Genomic DNA, 20,959 nt, shown 5'->3' with positions numbered 1-20,959 from the left:
GGGCAAGTTACGAGGGACCATTTGCTGTCACCGGTGGGCTCCTACCCCGTGTATGTCACCCACCTTACCCCAAATAACCCAGCAACATGCAGGCACTTTATGGCACCCATAACATATTTGAATTCAATGTGCAACACCAGTAATGCTACGAGTGAGAGAAAATCCCACCTTGGTCAGGAAAGAAGAGAGCTAACATCAGGGTCAAAATAAAAGTCACCACAGAGGAGGGTGTGTATCTTACTGACACCCCATCTTTGTGGAAAGATAGAATATAAATATAGGAACACTTTGATGGGCTCCTAGTTTATTCCCTGCTGAAATATAGCAGATAGACAGATTGAATCGAGTCCATTGCCTCATCAAAGAAAGACAAACTCATCACTGCTGCTCTGCTTCGACCTCTCTGGCCAGACTTGGAGATGAGCACAGTTTTATCCCGTTTGTGGGTGCACGGTTCATCCAGACCATAATCCTGAGCACAGCACCTGCAAAAGTGAAAATCGGGTACTTCTCTTTCAAAGGCGAGGAGCTCAATACCATTGTGACATTTTTACACAAGTTTTCAAAATCCTCCTTCGTCTGTGCATAAAACCCTTTGGTGCAGCTGGGATCCATCTTAGTGGGGGACAGCTTTTTTGAAGAGATGCAGTGAAATGACTCCAACAGAAAGTCAGGTTTAGTGACATCCACAACAGGCGGGCAGTAGTGAGGGTCCAAATAGAGCAAGAAATCATCTTGGAAGCCAATTAAGTAAAGTGAGTGCTTGTGTTTCCCACCGATGATTCCAATACACATTGAAGCTTCAGAATCTCCTTCACACATTGCATGTACACGGAATTGAGATTTTCCAAGTTGAACAGACACCAGGATCATAACGGACTTCCAATCACAACCAGGAATGGTTCCCCCCTCAACGGGGTCTCACACAGATTCCTGTGCTACATAGATAGCAATGTTCAGAGATTCAGAGTCTTCAGCTGTTTCTACTGCCCTCTTGATTATGTGAGCCACAATAGATGGGCCATACCAATCCCCAGCCTTCTTCCCAGATCTCTTCCCATATTCAACCAGTTGATGCACTCCAAATGGAGCCTTGGGGGGATCTCCAAACCAGGAGATGATTTTCCGGTGATCCAGCTCCTCTTTGGCCATTGTGTACTGCTCAACCTTGGCCCGTCTCCATGATCGGGTTTCATGATATATATATAAATGATATAGATGAAAATGTGTGTTGGGGGAGTGGAGGGGTGGTACATAAGTTTGCGGATGATATAAAGATTGGCTTGGTGGTTAATAGTGAGCAAAAAGGTGTTGGGTTGCATGAAGATATAGACGGGTTGATCATATGGGTGGGTTTGGATTCAGATTTGGGTTTATCGTCATGTGTATCGAGGTACGGTGAAAATAATTGTTTTGCGATCAGTGGCACGTGGAACTTAATCCTGAAAAGTGTGAGGTGATACACTTTGAAAGGAGTGACAAGACAAGGGAGTACCCAATGAATGGCAGAACACTAGGAAACTCAGAGACAGAGGGATCTTGGGATACTTATGCACAGATTCCCGAAGGCATCAGAATAGGTTAATGGGGAGTTAAGAATGTTTCATAAGACCACAAAGGAGTCCACACCGAGTAGTTCAAAGAAACTTAGTTTATTTACAATAATTATTATATACGTCATAGGGTAGATCCCAACTGGGTCTGCCTTGCCAGTGCCTAATTGGCCAGCTTTATATACCACACATCTATACATTGTTGACCCCCCCCCCCCCCCCCCCCCCCCCCCCACCCCCACTCGCCACTCCCTTAACAGGGGAGCTCATATTCTGCAAATTTCACAGGGACGTTAATTGTTCTCACCTATAAGATACTTGTGGGTTATAACAGAAGGCATGCGGGACACTTACCTTTATCGGTCGTGGCATAGATTATGAGAGCAAAGAGGTTATGCTGGAACTGTACAAAGCTTTGGATAGGCCACAACTGGAGTACTGTGTGCAGTTCTGGTCACCTCACTATTGAAAGAATGTGATTGCACTGAGGAAGGTGCAGAGGAGATTCACCAAGATGTTGCCTGGGATGGAGCATTTGAACTACGAAGAGAGGCTGGGTAGGCTTGGGTTGTTTTCTTGAGAACTGAGAAAGGCTGAGGGGGGGAACCTGACTGAGGTGTGTTAGATTATGAGGGGTGTGGACAAGGTTGATAGGACATAACTGTTCCCTGCTGTTCAATAACAAGCGGGCATAATTTTAAGCAGAGGGGTAAGAGATCCAGAGGGGATTTGAGGAAAACATTTTTCACCCAGAGGATTATGGGTTTCCAGAATGCACTGCCTGGGAGGATAGTAGCAGCTGGAAATGTCACAACCTTTAACATGAGCACTTGAAATGTCATGACATTCAAGCCTATGGGTCAAGTTATGGAAAGTAGGATTAGTGCAGATTTAGTGCAGTTTTATCCATACAAACTCTTTGGGCCGATGGACCTCTTCTGTACTGTGTGAGTGCATGACTCTATTTGGTGTGAACATTGAAGAAAGGAATAAAAGCTCAATGTAATTTTCTTGAAATTTCAGCTCAGAGTGTTAGTGACATAAAATTACCCAAATGTACAAAATATCAGTGTTCAATTGATCAGTTAGGCCTCTCAATTAATTTTTTTTGTCTCCAATTAAGGGGTAATTTGGCGTGGCCAATCCACCACCGCTGCACGTCTTTGGGCTGTGGGGGTCAGACCCACGCAGACACTAGGAGAATGTGCAAACTCCACATGGACAATGACCCGGGTGCATGGTGAGGCAGCAGTGCTAACCACTGCACCACCATGCCGCCAAATTAGGCCACCGCCAAATTAGGCCTTGCAATTAAAATCCTGTTGTGATTGAATTTCTTGACATTCATGGCTCTTCGTTGACCAATAATTCCTCATAGCAATTGTTTGGTGTGTGGATTTTACTGGGCTACAGAAGTTCTACTTCTGTCCCAAATGATTGAACATTATGTTTGGAACAATGAATCTGGATTTCGATCTTTAATGATAGATCTAAGCATTCTGATGCATTGTATGTTGTTGCAAAGACAAGTGTCAGATTTGCAAATTATGCCAAAGATAGAATTGACACTGTACTGTGGAACATTCCACCCAACCCACACATTTAACTATGAAGGATACAGCACACCTATCTGAAGAATACTTTACTGATTGCTCACCTTAAATACAAGAATCATAGAACCCCAACAGTGCAGAAGGAGGCCATTCGGTCCATCACATCTACACTGACCTTCCGAAAGGCCATCCCACCTAGGCCCATTCTCCATAACCTCACGTAGCCTTTGGACACTAAGGGGAAATTTAGCATGGCCAATCCACGTAACCTGCACATCTTTGGACTGTGGGAGGAAACGGAGCACCCGGAGGAAACCCATGCAGACACGGGGAGAAAGTGTAAACTCCACACAGATGGTCAAGTTTGGAATCGAAGCCAGGTCCCTGGCACTGTGAGGCAGCAGTGCTTGGTGCATTCAAAACAAAAAAACATTTATATAAATATTCTCTTTGTGGGCTTCCACCTTAGTTGACAGTCTCTTATGTAGGACCTTATCAAATGCCTTTTGGAAGCCCATATAAGTAACATCCATAGACATTCCCATGTCTACTTCCTTACTCGCCTCTTCAAAAAATTCAATAAGATTAGTCATTAAAGGCTTTCCCTCACAAGTCCGTGCTGATTCTCCCTAATCAACCAAAATGTTTTGTTTCCCTGATTATGTACTCCAGCAATTTCCCCAGCTCAGTTGTTAGGCTAACCGATCTGTACTCCCATGGTTTCCCTCTTTTACCCTTCTTACAAAGTAGAGTGACGTGCGATTTTTCAATCCAGACGGACTACTCCTGATTCTAGGAAACTCTGAAAGATTATAGTTCGGGCATCTACACTGTGCTCCCTTATTCCCTTTATCCTTTCGGGTAGAAACTATCATGTCCTGGGGATTTGTCGATTTTTCGTTCCATTTCTTTCCTTGTTACTTATGATCTACTTATGTACCTAAAGACTATTCATTTTTTCACTACTTCCAGCAAGTTATCCTCCTTTTTAACCGTAAATAGTGAGGCAAAGTAATTGTTCAACATTTCTGCCGTTTCCCCATTATCAATGATCTCCATTTTCAGCTTTTAGTGGGCCTACATTGCTCTTGACCACCCTCTTTACCTTTATATATCTATAACATTTCTTCTAATTGATTTTGATGTCCCACAAGCCCTGAAAAACATGCTGTGAGGTGAATTGGACATTCTGAGTTCTCTCTCAGTGTACCCAAACAGGCGCCGGAATGTGGCGACTAGGGGCTTTTCGCAGTAACTTCATTGCAGTGTTAATGTAAGCCTACTTGTGACAATAAAGATTATTAATACAGGTTTGTGCCCTAGCCCCCAATGCTATATTATATGCTGCACCCCTGCAAACCTAACTCGTGTCTAATTTCCTGGCTTTATGAGCCTAAACACTGCAGTTGATCCCCAGGCATTACATCAGAGGTTTTATTTTATTTTATTTTATTTGATTTCATTACAACATGTACCGAAGTACAGTGAAAAATATTTTTCTGCGACCAAGGGAACTTACACAGTATGTACACAGTAGATTAAAAGAATAATCAACAGAGTACATTGACAAATGGTACATCAGCAAACAGTGATTAGTTACAGTGCGGAACAAGGTGCCAAGCAAAGCAAATGCATGAGCAAGAGCAGCTAGGATGTCGTGAATAGTCTTCTGACAGGGAACAGATCAGCCCGAGGGCGAGTCGTTGAGGAGTCTTGTAGCTGTGGGGAAGAAGCTATTCATATGTCTGGATGTGCAGGTCTTCAGAGTTCTGTACCTTCTGCCTGATGGAAGGGTCCGGAAGAAGGCAAAGCCTGTCTGGGAGGGGTCTCTGATAATGCTGTCTTGCCTTCCTGAGGCAGCGGGAGGTGTACAAGAATGAATGTGGGGGTGGCAAGCTTGTGTGATGTGTTGGGTTGAGTTCACCACACTCTGCAGTTTCTTGCGATCTTGGACCGAGCAGTTGCCATACCGGGCTGTGATGCAGTCGGATAGGATGCTCTCTATCGCACTTCTGTAGAAGTTTGTGAGAGTCGATGCAGACATGCCAAATTTCTTAAGCTTCCGTAGGAAGTAGAGACGTTGTTGGGCTTTCTTGACTGTTGCATCAACGTGAGTGGACCAGGACAGACAGTTGGTGATAGTGACCCCCAGGAATTTAAAGCTATCGACCATCTCCACTTCGAAGTCATTAATGCAGGTGGGACTGTGAGTCGTGCTATGCCTCCTGAAGTCGATGATCTGTTCCTTGGTCTTTCCGACATTTAGAGAGAGGTTGTTTTCGGTACACCATGCAACCAAGTGATTTATCTCCCTTCTGTAATCTGATTCGTCATTGTTTGAGATAGATTGAGTTGGAGTTAAATCTTGTCACAGAGTCATGTGTGTATAGGGAGTACAGTAGAGGACTGAGCACACATCCATGCAGGGCCCCGGTGTTGAGGACTATTGTGGAGGACGTGCTGTTGCCTATCCTGACAGATTGCGGTCTGTTGGTGAGGAAGTCGAAGATCCAGCTGCACAGGGTGGGGTCAAGTCCAAGGTTAGAGTTTGGTTATTAGTCTTTTCGGGATAATGGTGTTGAAGACGGAACTGTAATCTGTGAACAGCTGTCTTACGTAGGTGTCCTTGTTGTCGAGGTGATCGAGTGCTGGGAGATAGCATCTGTTGTGGACCGTCTGGGAGGCTGGCGTTGATCCATCTCATGACTAGCCACTCAAAGCATTTCATGGTAACAGAACGTCAGGGCCACCGGTTGGTAGTCATTGAGGCAGGCTACCTTGTTCTTCTTTGATACTGGTATTATGGTAGTTTTCTTGAAGGAGGTCAAGACTTCAGAGCGGAGGAGTGAGGTGTTGAAGATATCTGCAGTGGAGGAGTGAGGTGTTGAAGATATCTGCGAATACACTCGCCAGCTGGACTGCGCAGGCTTTGAGTGCTCGTCCAGGGACTCCGCCGTGGCCCGTCTCTTTCTGCGGATTCACTTTCAAGAAGGCAGCTCTTACCTCTGAGGCTGTAATAGTGGGTATGGGTGTGTCCAGGGCTGTTGGGGCAGGTGGCTCTGATGCACTGGCTGAATGCTAAAAGCGGGCATAGAACTTGTTCAGATCAGTGGAGGTGGTCTGATGCGATTCTGCCCTGTGACTGGGTGCCTCTGGAGTGATCAGGTCTAGATGGTGTCCCAGATGGGATGGTGCCACCCTGTTCTGCCAACTGTCCATCAGAATCACCAGGGACAGGAAGGGGGGAGTCTGAGGTAACATGGTGTTCTGGCACCTCCCCTTTGGGGGTCAACAGCATGAGCACCATCACCTCCTCCTCCCTCAGGGTGCCGATGGCCCCCAGGCTACTCCCTTGGATGATGGTGTGGCCGGCATGAGCTCCGGAAGCTTTCCCAGCAACTGCCGTTGCCAGTCCTGGAGGCTCGCTCCCATCTCCACCAGGGTCGCGATGCTTGCGGCCGTGGAACACAGGGACTGGGCCAACTCTTTCTGGGATTGTGCCATGTCCCTCCCTGACTGGCTCAGGTCAGCCAATGCCCAAGCAACGCCATTGACATCCACAGCCATGATAAATTGTGGCTGGGCCAAGCTCTGAAATGCCGCTGCAATATTCTGGAGGCTCTGGTACATAGCTGTCTGCGATAGGGCCGCCCTGTCATGTACCTTGGCTACTGCCCATACAGTGTCCCAGGCCTTGGATATCGTGACCCATGGCCGATAACTTCGCTCCCATGGCGTCTACCATGGATGCCACCTGCTTACTGTTGGCCTGGATAGCACGCATGGTCCTGCCTCCTGCCCCTGCAAATGGTTGAACTCCTGTAACTGCACCCGCTGATGCCAGATAGTTGCTGACACCACCTCATGTAGTCCCTGGCTCTATGCCTGCATCTCCAGTATCCATGAGACCACCCTTTCCAGAAGCCTGAGACCCATGTGGAAGGGCCCACCTCATCGCCAGGCGATTCTGCAAGACACAAGACATGATGCATGGTTGGATCGCTGTTTGGGGTGGGTGGTAGAGTGGTGGTGTGGAGATGGTAGGGTGCTAGGGAGGGGATAGTGGAGGGGTGGTGGCGGCAGTAGTTTGCTTGGGGTGGTGCCACGTATGCATTAGGGACACCACAAATTAACGGGTGTTCACTTTGTTCCCCGATGCTAATCTCTGCCTCGGCAACTGCCCAGTTCCACCAACCAGGCCCAATGCCCGTCGCTCCATGGTGGTGAGAGGTTGCAGGTCTGGCGGGCCCCATCCAGTCTGCTTCCTCTCCCTGTAGTTGTGCGCCACTATCTCCTGGGGGGCGGGGGTGGAGTGGTTATCATAAAATGCACAGTGTGAGACAATGTTGGCATAACAAGGGGTAGGCAGTTAGTGGCATGTGTGTGCAGGGCTCCCGGCCATGGTAGACAGTATGGGTCTTGGCATGTGGTATAGGTGGGGTGCAAGCAGACTGCTGGCGGGTGGAGTTTGGTCACCCTCTGGGTGGGGGGAGGGGGTTAGGGGTGTGTGGGATGGGTGTTGGTGCCAGGGGCACTGTGCTGGTTACTCACACCAGCTCATTACCGTACCAGCCTCCCCCAAACAGGCGCCGGAATGTGGCGACTAGGGGCTTTTCACAGTAACTTCATTTGAAGCCTACTGATGACGATAAGCGATTTTCATTTTATTTTCATTTTTCACACTCGCTGCCCTGAGGAGGTAGTGCAGCTTTGGCCGGTCCTGGCAGTGCGGCTCATGGTGCCCATCGCCTCTGCCTACTGCGCCCAGATGCGACGTATGGCGGCGGGTGGCAACCTCCTTCCCATCCCGCGGAACAGGGTGCCCCGCCTCTGCTCCAAGGCATCCAGCAGTATCTCAAGCTCTGCATCTGCGAAACGGGGTGTTGCTAGTCAAGGTGCCATTTTCTTTGTTGGAATGAGTGTGTGTGGGGAGTGGAGTGCTTCTCTGTGGCTGTAGCTTGTTAGTCTCTCCAGTGCCAATTCTGATCCCGCCGAATCGGATGGCGTTTTGCATTGGAATTGCACTAGTTCCACATGACACGGGTGCTCGCCCAATAACGGGTCCTGAATTGCTCCGGGACCGGCGTCGCTTTCGGGGACATAGAACACCACCGATTCAGTCCCGGCATCAGAACCTAGTCCCTGAAATGGAGACTCCTGCCCCACATCTTTCATGATCTCAGGATATCTCAAAGCCCTTTACAGTTAATTAAGTACTTATAGTACTTGGTAGTACAGAAGTTGAATATTGCTATGAAGAGAGACATGTTGTCGAAGGGACATAAACAGAATGGGTTGAACCACAATCCTCTGATTTAAAAGCGAGAGATAAACTTTTCCACCTCAGTGATTCCTTTTCATTAAAAACAAGGAAAATAATTGGAGTCAATTGCATTTCAATGCATGGGTGATCCGATCGCTTGCCCATTTTAGAAACCATCTAATTTTTATCTCGTTGGAATCAATTGAAGATGAAAATTATACTTTGCACACTTATATGTTACATGCTAGGATAAGGTTCAATATTTGCGAAGGCAAAAAAATCTACACAAAAGGAGCCCATTCATAATGAAAGAATTCATTTTATTTTATGTGCAAGTGATGAGTGAGCTTGACATGGACTTTGGTATATAGGACATACTCTCAAAGCTTAGAGATGACTTGAAATTTTAAAATATAGCAAACAATGGGGGGATTGAAACTGACTTCGGAAGATCATAGGCAGATTGGTGAAGACAACGGACATATGGTAAATTTAATTTAGCGCAGGAAAGTGCTAAGTTATACAATGTGGTGTAAAAAATGAAGGGACGCAATATAGACTAAATGGCTCCATTTTAAAGGGGTGCAGAAACAGAGAGACCTGGAGTGTGTGCATACAAACCTTTGAAGATGGCAATGCAAGTTGACAAACTTATTAATAAAGCATATGGGATCCTTTGTTTTATTAATAGCGGCATTAAGTGCAAAAGTAAGGAATCTGTACTAAACTTTTATAAAACACTGGTTTAGCTGGATTGGTTTAATGCTGGGCCTGCACTTTGGGAAGAATGTTAAGGTCTCAGAGAATGGAGAAGAAATTTACTTCAATGCTACCAGGACTGAAGACCTTTGCAGGAGACAGTGGCAATGCCATTGGACCAATAATCCACAGACCGAGGCTAACCTTCTGAGGACAGGGGTCCAAATCCCACCATGGCAGCTGGGGGGATTTTATTTCAATCAATACATCTGGAATTGAGAAGAAAAGCTATAGTTTCAGTCATGGTGACCATGAAGACATTGTAGATTGTTGTTAAGAAAAAAAATCTGATTTATTGATGCCATCCTTACCTGTTCTGGCATATATGTGACTCCAGACTCACAGTGATACAGTTGACCCTTAATTGCCCTCCAAAATGGTATGGCAAGCCCCTTGATGCCAGGGCAAATCTGGATGGGCAACAATTGCCAAGCTTGCCAGCCATGTCTACGTCCCATGAAAGAATAAATAAAACAAAAAATTCAATGGTGTGGAGAGACTGGAGAAGCTATGGTTGTTCTTAGAGCAGAGAAGTTGAGGGAATGTTTTGTCAAAGGTGATTAAAATTATGAAGGGTTTCAATCGAGGAAGTCAGGAGGAACTGTTTCCATGACAGAATGGTCAGTATCAAAGTCACCGGCATAACGAAATCGACAAAAGAACACAAGGTGAGGAAATAATTTTTACATTGCAAGTTGTAATGATCTGGAATGGATTGCCTGAAAGGTTAGTGGAGGAAGATTCAGTAGTAACTTTCAAAAGAGAATTGGATAAATACTTGAAGGAGAAAAGTACAAATCTGTAAGGAAAAAGGAGATGATGAATGGCTAGTTCTACCAAAGAATAACATTCAGGTTTGGCTGCTAAGTTGTAAGTAACATGTATGACATGCAATTATTATGTCCAACAAGAGAGAAACCAGCTATCTCAACTTGACATTTAGTGTTATTGCCATCGCTGAATCTTCCACTTAACCAGAAACTTAACCGGATGAGCCATCCAAATACTGTGGCTGCAAGAACAGATCAGATACTGGGAAGTCTGTGATGAGTAACTCACCTCCTGATTCCCCAAAGCCTATCCACCATCTACACCAGTGTTCTTCAAAGTCGGGGGTGCGACCAGCGGGTAGGTCGCGGGCGGGTGTCGGGAGGGTCGCAGAGCAGTTGCCCGCGGCGCTCCCGATCGCGCAAAACAAGGCGCAGCAACCGGCTTTTCATAACGCCGGCTGCAAGCGGCCACAAACATGTGAGAAAAAAAATTATTCGGCCACAGTGCGCACACAATGATCGGCGCGCATGTGCAGTGCGGCTGCTATTTTTTTAAACGGTTGCAGTTTTTTATTTGGTTTTTATTCACTTATTCATTTAATTTTAGTTTTTTTCATTTATTTTACTCATTTTATTCATTTTTTTAACAAGTTCAGGGTGGGGGGGCGTTATTTGATAAAATTTTACAGGAAAAAATTTCAAAACTTTGGACAGATGGAGACTCCATACTTCCCGACACTGGAAGGCTTCACCTTCATCCAACAGGTTCCATTGGAGGCGCGTGTACGAGGGCCAAAGGGACTCAAAAACATTTCCTCCATTTTTGTCAGCAGCAAACAAGGTAAGAAAAAATGGTGGATCGCGCAGGTTGGCGGGCATGGGTTGCGAAGGTCGGCCGGCGTGGGTTGCGAAGGTCGGCCGGGTTGGGTCCCGAAGGTAGGCTGGTTGGTAAAAATGGGTCTCTGGAAAAAAAGTTTGAAGAACACTGATCTGCACAACACAAATCAGTATTGTGACAGAACACTTTCCACTTGCCAGGATGAGTGCAGCTCCAAAAGCACTCATGAAGCTTAACACCATCTACATGAAGCACCGCAGCAACTTACCAAGCTTAAGCAGCCCCTTCCAAACTCACAACTTCTTTCACTGTTATGACGCCGCGGTCAATGGTAAATGGCAAGTTGTCCAAATCCCAAAGGGAAACGTGAAACAGCATCCAGAATGTCTTTTGCAATTTCTATTTGATCAGAAGGGGTTCCAAAATAGGAAATTGTATACCCGACTGCTTGTGATGTTTTTATAGTAAAGTAAATGTTTATTGAAAATAAATTAATAAATTAATTAAAATTACACTTAGACACAAAGGCTTCACAGTAGGGGGCTGGTTTAGCTCAATTGGCTAGACAGCTGGTTTGTGGTGCAGAGCAAGGCCAACAGCATGGGTTCTATTCCCATACCGGCTGCAGTTATTCATGAAGGCCCTGTTACTCAACCTTGCCCCTCACCTGAGGTGTGGTGATCCTCAGGTTAAATCACCACCAGTCAGCTCTGCCCCTCAAAGGTGAAAGCAGCCTATGGTCATCTGGGACTATGGCAACTTTACCTTTTTTTACCTGTACTTGCGAACAATTCAAAAAGATCTTAACCTAAACTACCATCAAAGCTATCCTTACCTTTTTCGCTACTACCCTTATAGATTTTAAAGTCTATAGAATTCCAATACTTTTTGCCACATATTGCCCTTGCTATTTGGAGTGTCCTTTGAAGCTGTCAGCAAACGGTTCTCTAGGTCTGGCTTTGTTCACACTAGCCTATGAGAGTTCTGACAAACTATCCTGCTGTGAGATCTAAGCAGCTACATCCTCACAAAGGCTGCCTTTATTTCCTTTTATATATGTTCCTTCCCTTTGATCTCACTAACGTTTAAGTCGATCTATTCACAAGTGCTTTCTTCCCAGAATTGTTTAAACTCCTTTCTTTACTGCAAATGTTAGGATTTTTGGAAACTTACCTCACTCACACCTTCCACAACCCTTATATACCCCCCATTGAGCTAAAACAACTCCATTGAAAAGAACTCCTGTTATTGCTTTATGTAAAATTCTGATTGAAGTTTCTCTTGACATATTAAACCACATTTTACTGTTGGTTTTAGTCTCTTACAGTCACGGTATCCCTTACTCCAGTTACCATACTTCTGGCCCTAACAGCTTGACTTCCAGTGCATAAGAAATGGCGCAGTGTGTGTTTAGTGTATATTTACATAAACACTAGCAGCCCATTCAGAGAATCGTCGAATTTATGGAGCAGAAGGAGGCCTTTTGGCCCATCAAGTCTGCACCAGCCCTTGGAAAGAGGATCCTATTCAAACACATGCCTCCACCCTATACCTGTAACCCAGTAATCCCACCTAACTTTTTGTTCACTAAGGGGCAATTTAGCATGGCCACTTTACCTAACCTGCACAACTTTGGACTGTGGGTGGAAACCGGAGCACCCAGAGAAAACCCACACAGACACGGGGGGGGGGGGGGGGGGGAGAGTGCAAACTTCACAGAGTCACCCAAGGCCGGAATTGAACCCGGGACCCTGGAGCTGTGAGTCAGCAGTGCTTACCACTGTGCCGCCGAGCCATTGAGCCACGCGATTAATTTTCTTTCCATGGTCAATAAGTTGGACTTGAACCCGGAGCTTCAAGACCTCCAAGTACGATAGTGATATTACTCAAAGAAAAATATTACAATTTCTTGTTTCTTTGTCACCACCAAGAAGGACAAGGACATTAGATGCACGGGAACACTCCAACAGCATATTACCACCCCCCCCCCCCCCCCCCCAACCCTTACACCATGCTGATTTGAAATTATATCGGTGTGCCTTTACTGTAGCTGGACCAATAAACCAAAACACTTCATTCCGAACAGCATTGCGGCTGTATCTGCAGCAAATGGACCTCTGTGATTAAAGAAGGTGACCCCCCCCCCCCCCCTCTCTTCCCCCCCCCCCCCCCCAACCACTTTTAAAAGGGTTATCAAGGAAGGGCAACAAACGCTGGTCTGGCCAGTGATGCTCAGAACTCTTGAACTAATAAAACAACCTGGTAATGCACATAGGGCGATAACATTGCAGGACATATGGGGCGAAATTCTCCCCCCCCCCCACGACGGGTGGGAGAATACCGGGAGGGCCTTCCCGACTTTTTTGACGCCCTCCCGCTATTCTCCCCCCCCCCCGCCGAAATCCCGACACGAATCGCTGCCGCCGTTTTTTTACGGCCGGCAGCGATTCACAGCTGTTAGAAGGGCCGAAGTCCCAGCCCTTTACGACCTTTTTACGAACGGCAAACACACCTGGTCCTGCCGTTCGTAAAAACGTCGTGACCACCTGGAAAAAAATAACCATGGCACCGATTGGCACGGCAGTACCACGGCCGTGCCAAGGGTGCCATGGGCCCGCGATCGGTGCCCACCGATCGCGGGCAGCGGGCCCGATGCCCGCGCACTATTTGTCCTTCCGCCGCCCCGCAGTATCAATACGCGGGGCGGCTGAGGGGCAACCCGGACCGCGCATGCGCGGGTTTCGCGCAAAAACGCGATGACGTCACCCGCGCATGCGCGGGTGGAGTCTTCCCACCTGCGCATGCGCGGCTGACGTCATATGACGCGTCAGCCGGCGCTAAGTCCGACAAGCGGGCTTAACGATTTTCGTTAAGCCCGATTTGTCGGAGCCCCCGACGTCGGGCTGCTAGCCCCGACCGGGGACCAGAATCGGTCCCCCGTCGGGAAGGGGCGCGATGCCGTAAAACCCGCCCGGGTTTTACGGCAGTTTGACGATTTCTCCCGTTTTGGGAGAATTTCGCCCATGGAACCTCAACATATTTTGATGGACTTTTATTGCTTATGAAGCTACGATCCGAGAGTTGCTGATTTAAATTTCAGTGTCAAAATTCCAAATGTTCCAAACAAATTTCAAAGAGTAATTCTCAGCCCCTGAGGCAGTGCAAGCAGAGCAAATATTTTGACTAAAAATAGAATGGCATTTGAGATGAATTTATCACACAGGATTTTTCCATCACGCAAGAAAATGTCAGATTCTGTTTTGTTCTGTGGCTATTTAATGAAACAAGTGGAGTTTCAGCCATGATTTGCAGCAAGTCCTGCCAGTCTACAATCTAACCCTTCACCTTAGATAGAACAGTAAACATGTTACGTATTGCAAGCTAGATTATTGTCTTCTACAAGATCTCCTAAATTTGTAAGCAATAAATTAACTTCCTGATTACCACATTTCCCTGCTTATGAAATTGATAACAATCCCATGAAACAGAAGTGAAAACAACACTTTGCCGTATAACTATTCAGCCCCAACTTTAACCCGAACTGCTTGGAAAAAGGAGAAATATTGCATTGAAATTGTGTAGTCCCACAAGCATCCATTTTTAGAACTATCCCTCTTGGTGAAAAAGTGGAACCAGGGAACCATTTGAAGTACTTGGCTCCATGAAAAGGCATTTTTAAAAATTTGTCCGGTGATGATTTTTGGTTGGCTGTTGATGAATCCTGACCATTAGCCAGTGACTTCTAAAAATAATTCTTTAATGCGGAATGGGGCCCTAATTTATTTATTTAAGGGGGGTAAATTCTGTTTTTCTGTTTGTATTTTCTTCAAACCTTAAGAATGAATTTGGTAGTGGGACCATGTCCAGCATAGATTGAAACAGTTCAGCCCATTGCTAAATCGATCAGCTTTGCACCCATTGCACACTTGAAAATAGGCATAATATGTACCTATTTCTCCCCCTGGAGGTCTGACAATCTGGAGGTAATGGCGGTGTCAAGAGATATGGTGGAGGGATGCAACTTGGTGTTGTCAAGTATGATGTAGGAGTAGACTCCATTTCAGCAGAAGATTCTGAAAAGGTAAGCATGTAGATGATGAAGAAGAGAGGGACAAGTATACATCCCAGATGGACTCAAGAGGTAACGGTCCAGAGCTGGGAAGGGAAGCCATTGCTAGAGAGACTCTGGCTGTGAGTTGATCGATAAGGTATGGAGTCAAAACAAAGTCTTGTTTGGGGCTGGTTTAGCACAGTGGGCTAAATAGCTGGCTTGTAATGCAGAACAAGGCCAGCAGCGCGGGTTCAATTCCCGAACCAGCCTCCCCGAATAGGCGCCGGAATGTGGCGACTAGGGGCTTTTCACAGTAACTTCATTGAAGCCTATTTCTCACAATAAGTGATTAGCATTATTCTACAAAGCTAGAATGCCATGGCAAAAGATGCTTAGTGGTCGATAAGGACGAGGACTAATAGTACACCAAGATTGACATAAGACGACGTTGCTTGTGACTTTGTACATTGTGCTTCAGTATTCTGCGATGGACAGAAACAGATTGGAGCAATTATAATGTTGAAACTGCAGCAGCCAAATTGCATGCAGCAAGGTCTCACTAGCAGCAATACTATAATGACCAGCTAATCCTTTTTCAGTGAAATCAGTGGAGTGACAATTGGCCAGAACACCAGTCTTTGAAAAAAATGCCACGGGATCTTTCTCATCCCAAAGATAACACAGCCAGTAGTCTAGCACTCCCTCAGTACTACACTGGAATATCAGACAAGGTTTTGTACCCAAACTTCTGGAGATGGACTTGCCCCCACAGCCTTCTGACTTAGGGATGAGACTGTTACCAATAATTAATAGATGACCCAGTTTTGAAAGGGTGAACAGCACCTGAAGCGAGGAAACCATTTCTAGTGTGACCAAAAGTTAAGGATATGAAGGGAAATCAGATCGTCAGCAGATGAGGAGAATTGAGGCCAAAAATAGTTGAGCATTCACTTCACAATTTACTTGATTAGCTGGCATAATTCAGCTGAATACTCAGGTTACATATACAAACAGAGTTTCAAAATCACAATGGCTGATTGGGAAAAGATCGATGAAAATTCCCACCGACCGTCTTTCCAACCCAATCATTAACAAATCTTCTAAATTAAAAAGCCAACCGGGGCAAGGCAAAAGAGCAAAGAAGTAATTCACCTTTTTCCCCATTACTTCCATTTGCTCAGCTCTTCCTTCATACAATTGAAGGTGAAGGGAAATTTTGCACATTATGAGGGAAGACTTGGAGTCCCTGGGTTCAGAGGTCAGCCAGCAGTATCCGAGTTGAAATCCTGACTTCATGAGTATCTGAATATTTGAGATTCTGCAATTAGAAAAATTAAATAGAAAGATCAATATTTTCCGAGTCGATTCAAGTAAAAGCATGGAGACTATGGAATAGGACAGGTCCAGAAAGGACAGTACACAAACTTTGTGTTGTTCGCGAATGTAATTAATTTTTGCTTGTAGCCAATGTTAAATGCGCTGTTCAGTGACCACTCATGTTTAAGCAAGGGATGTAAAATTGTCAGGTTAAAGCTGATCTTCACTACTTAAAGCAACCTGTACCTCTTAAAAAAGCGGTGCAATTGTGGCTAAAGCAGGAGGCGAAAGCTGTTTTAAAATATTTTTAATGTGGTGTACACTCAATAAGAACTGGATGTGGTATTATCACAAATGTAAGAACTGCAAGGGTTAATGAAAGGTCTAGAATAGCCACTAGAGGGAGCTACAGTTACAAATATATAAGGCATTGATGCTAAGCCTTGTGGGGAGAGAGTCGTGCAGGAGTTGGCTTGAGACAGTCAGAAGTAAGGATAGTGTGAGTAAGAGCAGATCATAGTTTATAACAGTATAGAGATTAGTTCTCGATGAGTGTAGTTTATGTGTTAATAAATCAACTGTGTATTCATTAGGAGTGTCAAATCCAAATTAGTAGTGTTAATAAATTTACAGATTTGTTCAAGTTCAAGCTGCTTTGTGGTCTTTGTGAGCACGATGCGAAGCATCCTGAATTTAGCAACACAAAGAACACAAGACTGAGACTCTGTGGTTCATCATGGAGGAGATCTGGGTGACCCCTGGCCACTGAAGCCACCAGCTACCCACCTCCTTGACTGCATGTGTGTTGGACTGTCTAACACTGTACGTTTTCTGTGTCCACCCCCTACTCCACAGGAGAAAGCCGCTCATAACTATCGGGAGCAGGAGAAGACAGGAGGGGGACTGCCATACCTCACCGCTGCAGAGCAAAGGACACTGGACATGGTCAGCGGGCCCAAAGAAAGGGCAGTCTCTAGGACGGACGTCGGCACCAGGTGAGGAAGTGAGACCCCTTTGAGTTGCGGTTCACCATGGCACTTGTGGCAGACCCCTCCCACCACCATCCCCATACCACCCTCACACCCACCGGCACTCTCACACCATACTCACAACCCCCTCCACACCCACACCATCCCACACAACCTTGCTCCACCACCACCCTTACACCCCCTCCCTAACACAGCCCCCTCCCCAACACACTCCCACCATCCCCCCCCCCCCCCCCCCCCCCCCCCCCCCGGCCTGTGATACAATCATGCAGCTTGCCCTGTGTCGTGCAGGAGCTGCTACTGATGGGACGGGCTGTTCTGCTGTCCCCCAGACCTGAGAATCCCAGCTCAAATCCAAGGATGACATTGATTTCCCGTCACAGCTGTCACCAACACCCTCCACCGTCCCAGAGACACTCACTTCGCTGGCACCTTAGTGAAGAGCTTCCTGGGGCACTAACTAGTGCATACCACACACATTCTCTGGTACAGCAGGTGGAGATAGGAACTCCTGAGGGGGCGGAAAGTCGGGGATGGGCTGACCCCAGGGACCAGCTGCTGTCCAGGTGGTTTTTGGGCTGATGGAAAGGAGGATCCCATCGATTGTGGAGATGCAGTCACAGAGCCTGGGACTACATGAGGGGTCGTCGATGAGCATCCAGCACCGACAGGTGCAATTGGAGGAGTCCAACTGTGTATAGGAGGTGGTACTGACCATGCATGTCACCCAGGCCAATATTGCACGGCTGGTGCCTGTGGTGGAGGCCTTGGGAGTGAAGGTTTTAGCCATGGATCAACATGTCCACGGCCTGGGGCACTCTATGCAAGTGGTAGGTGAGGCCCAGGACAAGGCTGCCCTCTCACAGGCAGACATGTTCCAATGCCGCCTGGACATTGCAGCAGCGCTCCTGAGCATGTCCTAGTCACAGCGGGTTGTGAGCATCGGTGGCATTGCCCAGGCACCGGCCGCCGTGGCACAGACACAGAGGGAGATGTCCCAGTCCCAGAGCAGTCACTGGCTGATGTTGCACAGACCCAGAAGGTGGTGGCACAGTCACAACGGATGTGGCATTGTCCAAGGCAGAAGTGGTTCACCCTGTGCTCCATGGCTGTGAACAAGCACACGCTGGTCAAGACGGCAGCAATCCTCAAGGACTGGAAGCGCCAGGTGATGGGAGAGCCTCAGAGATTAGATCCGTTCGTGCCTCCATCCCATGGAATAGCTTGGGTGCCACCGGAACCCCAAGGGAGGAGGAGGTGATGGGGCCTGCGATTCTGATACCCGCAGAGAAGGGACCGCAACACTGCAGACCCTCCCCTCTCCTGACCCTGGCGCTTCACATGGGTAGTGGGTAGAACAGAGGGGCATCACACCACCTGGGACATCTGAGCAGCAGCCAGGCCCATCCAGGTCCAGTCGCCCCAGAAGATGCCCACCAACAATGACCAAGGTCAGAGGGCGGGAATCTCAGCAGCTGCCTGCAATTCTCATGTACCGTCTGGGGAACCACGTTGGCGTAGCGTTAGGGTCCATAAGACCAAAAAGATAGACGCCAGTTAAGTTGGCCCAGGTGCAGGGCACAGTATAGCGATAGGGGCTAGGGGCTAGGAGACAAGCATATATGATTTCGCATTAAAAACCTGACGTTTGCAACATCAAAGAACGAAAGTATTCACAAGACACTTTTACAATCAAAGTGACAGCCAGTAGAAATGAATCAGCGATTAACTTGAGAATAGTTAATGATCCTTTTAAATACCACTGTTGGAGATTCCGTCCTGTCACTAAATGCATGTTCAGCTGTGCAAGCTTAAGAAAGAGTCTTAGGCTCCAAAATTGCAGCACTGGACTGGCATCAAATCTGTATTGCACAGATTTTCCTATTCCGCAGGTTTCCAGTAGATGCTTCCGGCTTGTGTGCCAATGCCCTCACCAAAATTATCCGGGATTCTCCGAGCCTCTGCACCACAATCGCGCTCGGCGCGGGGTGGGGAATTGGGCGTCTGACCTGCGATCGGATCCGACGCCGCTCCCGCGATTTTCCAAGGATCGGAGAATCGCTGCCAATCACACCTGGGCGGTCGACGGAGCGCCGGTCGGGGTGCATTGAAAGAGGCTCCCATGGCGATTCTCCGCCGGCAACTGGCAGAGTTCTTGCCGGCATGGTTCACTCATCATTCCACCCGGCAGGCACCCGGAGTGGTGTCTGCGGACTCAGTCCGTGACCGCCTTTCTCGGTGGGGGGGGGGGGGGGGGGGGGGGGGGCTCCAGGACGATCGGGGATCACTGATCGGCGGGCGCGCGCAAACTCGGGTGGCCCTATATTCTCGGTGCCGGTCCGCTGTGTGGGTCCACCATGTTGCGCGGGCCATCGCCGCAGGCCGCCACCGCGCACATGTGCGGACCTCCGGCCGGAAGTGCAGGGCCCCGCATAAGCAGCCGGAGCTGTGAGGATTACTCCGGGGCCCTGCTAGCCCCCTGCAAAATGAAGAATCACTCTGGACTTTCTTCAGGTAAGTCCAGAGTGATTTGCGCCCGTTTACTTGTGGGCGTGGGGACATAGCCCCATTATCAGAGAATTGCGCCCATGGTGTCTTGCCCAACCTGCCCCAGACAATAATGTGGATACCAATTTGAAGGCAAAATGGCAATTGCAAAACTAAAAAACTGGACTCCATAAAGGAGACAGAATTTACGGCCACAATATGCCTTCTTATTGAAATACTGCAACAGTACTTGAAGATTTCTATTCTAGAACAATGGAAACATATAAATTATGCATCTTGTTTCCTCACATATTACAAACATCCAATGAGTGTTCTTCATTACAGTATCTAAAAGATTCAATAGTTGCAGTGACAGTTTATTATAAGTAGACAGCCTTTAGGTGCTGTTTCAATGGGTAATTATAGTTCAAACATGTCAGAGCAGATATAATGGAGTTTCTTTACAGTACACTGTTCCAAGCTGCTGAGTAATGCCACATGCAGTTGTATGAATCAGTCCTATTTGTCTTTAGCAACCTAAAGTAAGAAAGCAATTTTGTTAAGCAACTCGTTTTTGCTCTTCAAAGGTTTTACAGTGACCCAAAAGATGAAGTTGTTCTAACTTTTACAGGAGTGAGCAAAATAAGTGGTCAGAATGAATGGTTATACAGAGAATGACCAATTGTGTAGGGGTGTCAGAAACAATTTATAAAGAGCCTTCAAAACATTCATCAGAGTTAGTATTCTGAACTCTACCGATTGGGTATTTTTAGGCTTACTCACAAACTTTGTCATCAATGAGGAGAAAATACCAACAGACATAGGTGGGATTTACCGGCTGTAAATCTCGGCAAGAAATTCTAGACCCACGCCGGTGCATGGGTTTCCCGGCGACGAGGGGTACTGTCAAGGGACAATCCGGTAGGTCCGGCTAGCAAGCTGCTCCCGCCGCCAAAATACATGAGTCGGGCTGGTGGGAAAATCCAGCCCAAAGAGCTCAAAACAAATTTCCACTAACGTAGAATCATAGAAAAGTTCCAGCACAGAAGGAGTCCGTTCGGTCCATCCAGTCCATGCCAGCAGAGGACACCAAGGTGCCCTTTCTAATCCCGCCTTCCTGCACCCATTGGGAGAAATTTTCCACAGGGCAATCAGCTGCTAAAGAACCCTTAAAGTGGCCAAGAAGCAGACCTGAGCTGACCAGACTAGCTGGCTTTTAGTGCCAAATGCAATTTTAGCAAATGAATGAAAGGACAGTTTGCTGGGAGACTCATTAAAGAGTTGATTATCACATAAAATGCCTGCTGCAGCTCATTAAAGAGGCTGCGTGGTATTTTGGCAGCTAGTGCTTGTCCTCGCCTGACAGCAGTCAGTTTTTG

At 47.1% G+C, this 20,959-nt stretch overlaps 1 pseudogene; it reads right to left on the bottom strand.

Annotated features, from left to right (window-relative positions):
* Positions 1 to 359: 359 nt before the first annotated feature.
* On the bottom strand, positions 360 to 1,152 carry LOC119972914 (annotated as a pseudogene).
* Positions 1,153 to 20,959: the final 19,807 nt, after the last annotated feature.

The sequence above is a fragment of the Scyliorhinus canicula genome, chromosome 10 (assembly GCF_902713615.1).
Source record: "Scyliorhinus canicula chromosome 10, sScyCan1.1, whole genome shotgun sequence".
Taxonomy (NCBI): domain Eukaryota; kingdom Metazoa; phylum Chordata; class Chondrichthyes; order Carcharhiniformes; family Scyliorhinidae; genus Scyliorhinus; species Scyliorhinus canicula.
Note: the sequence above shows the minus strand (reverse complement) of the source record. Positions and strands in the feature narration are given on the sequence as shown.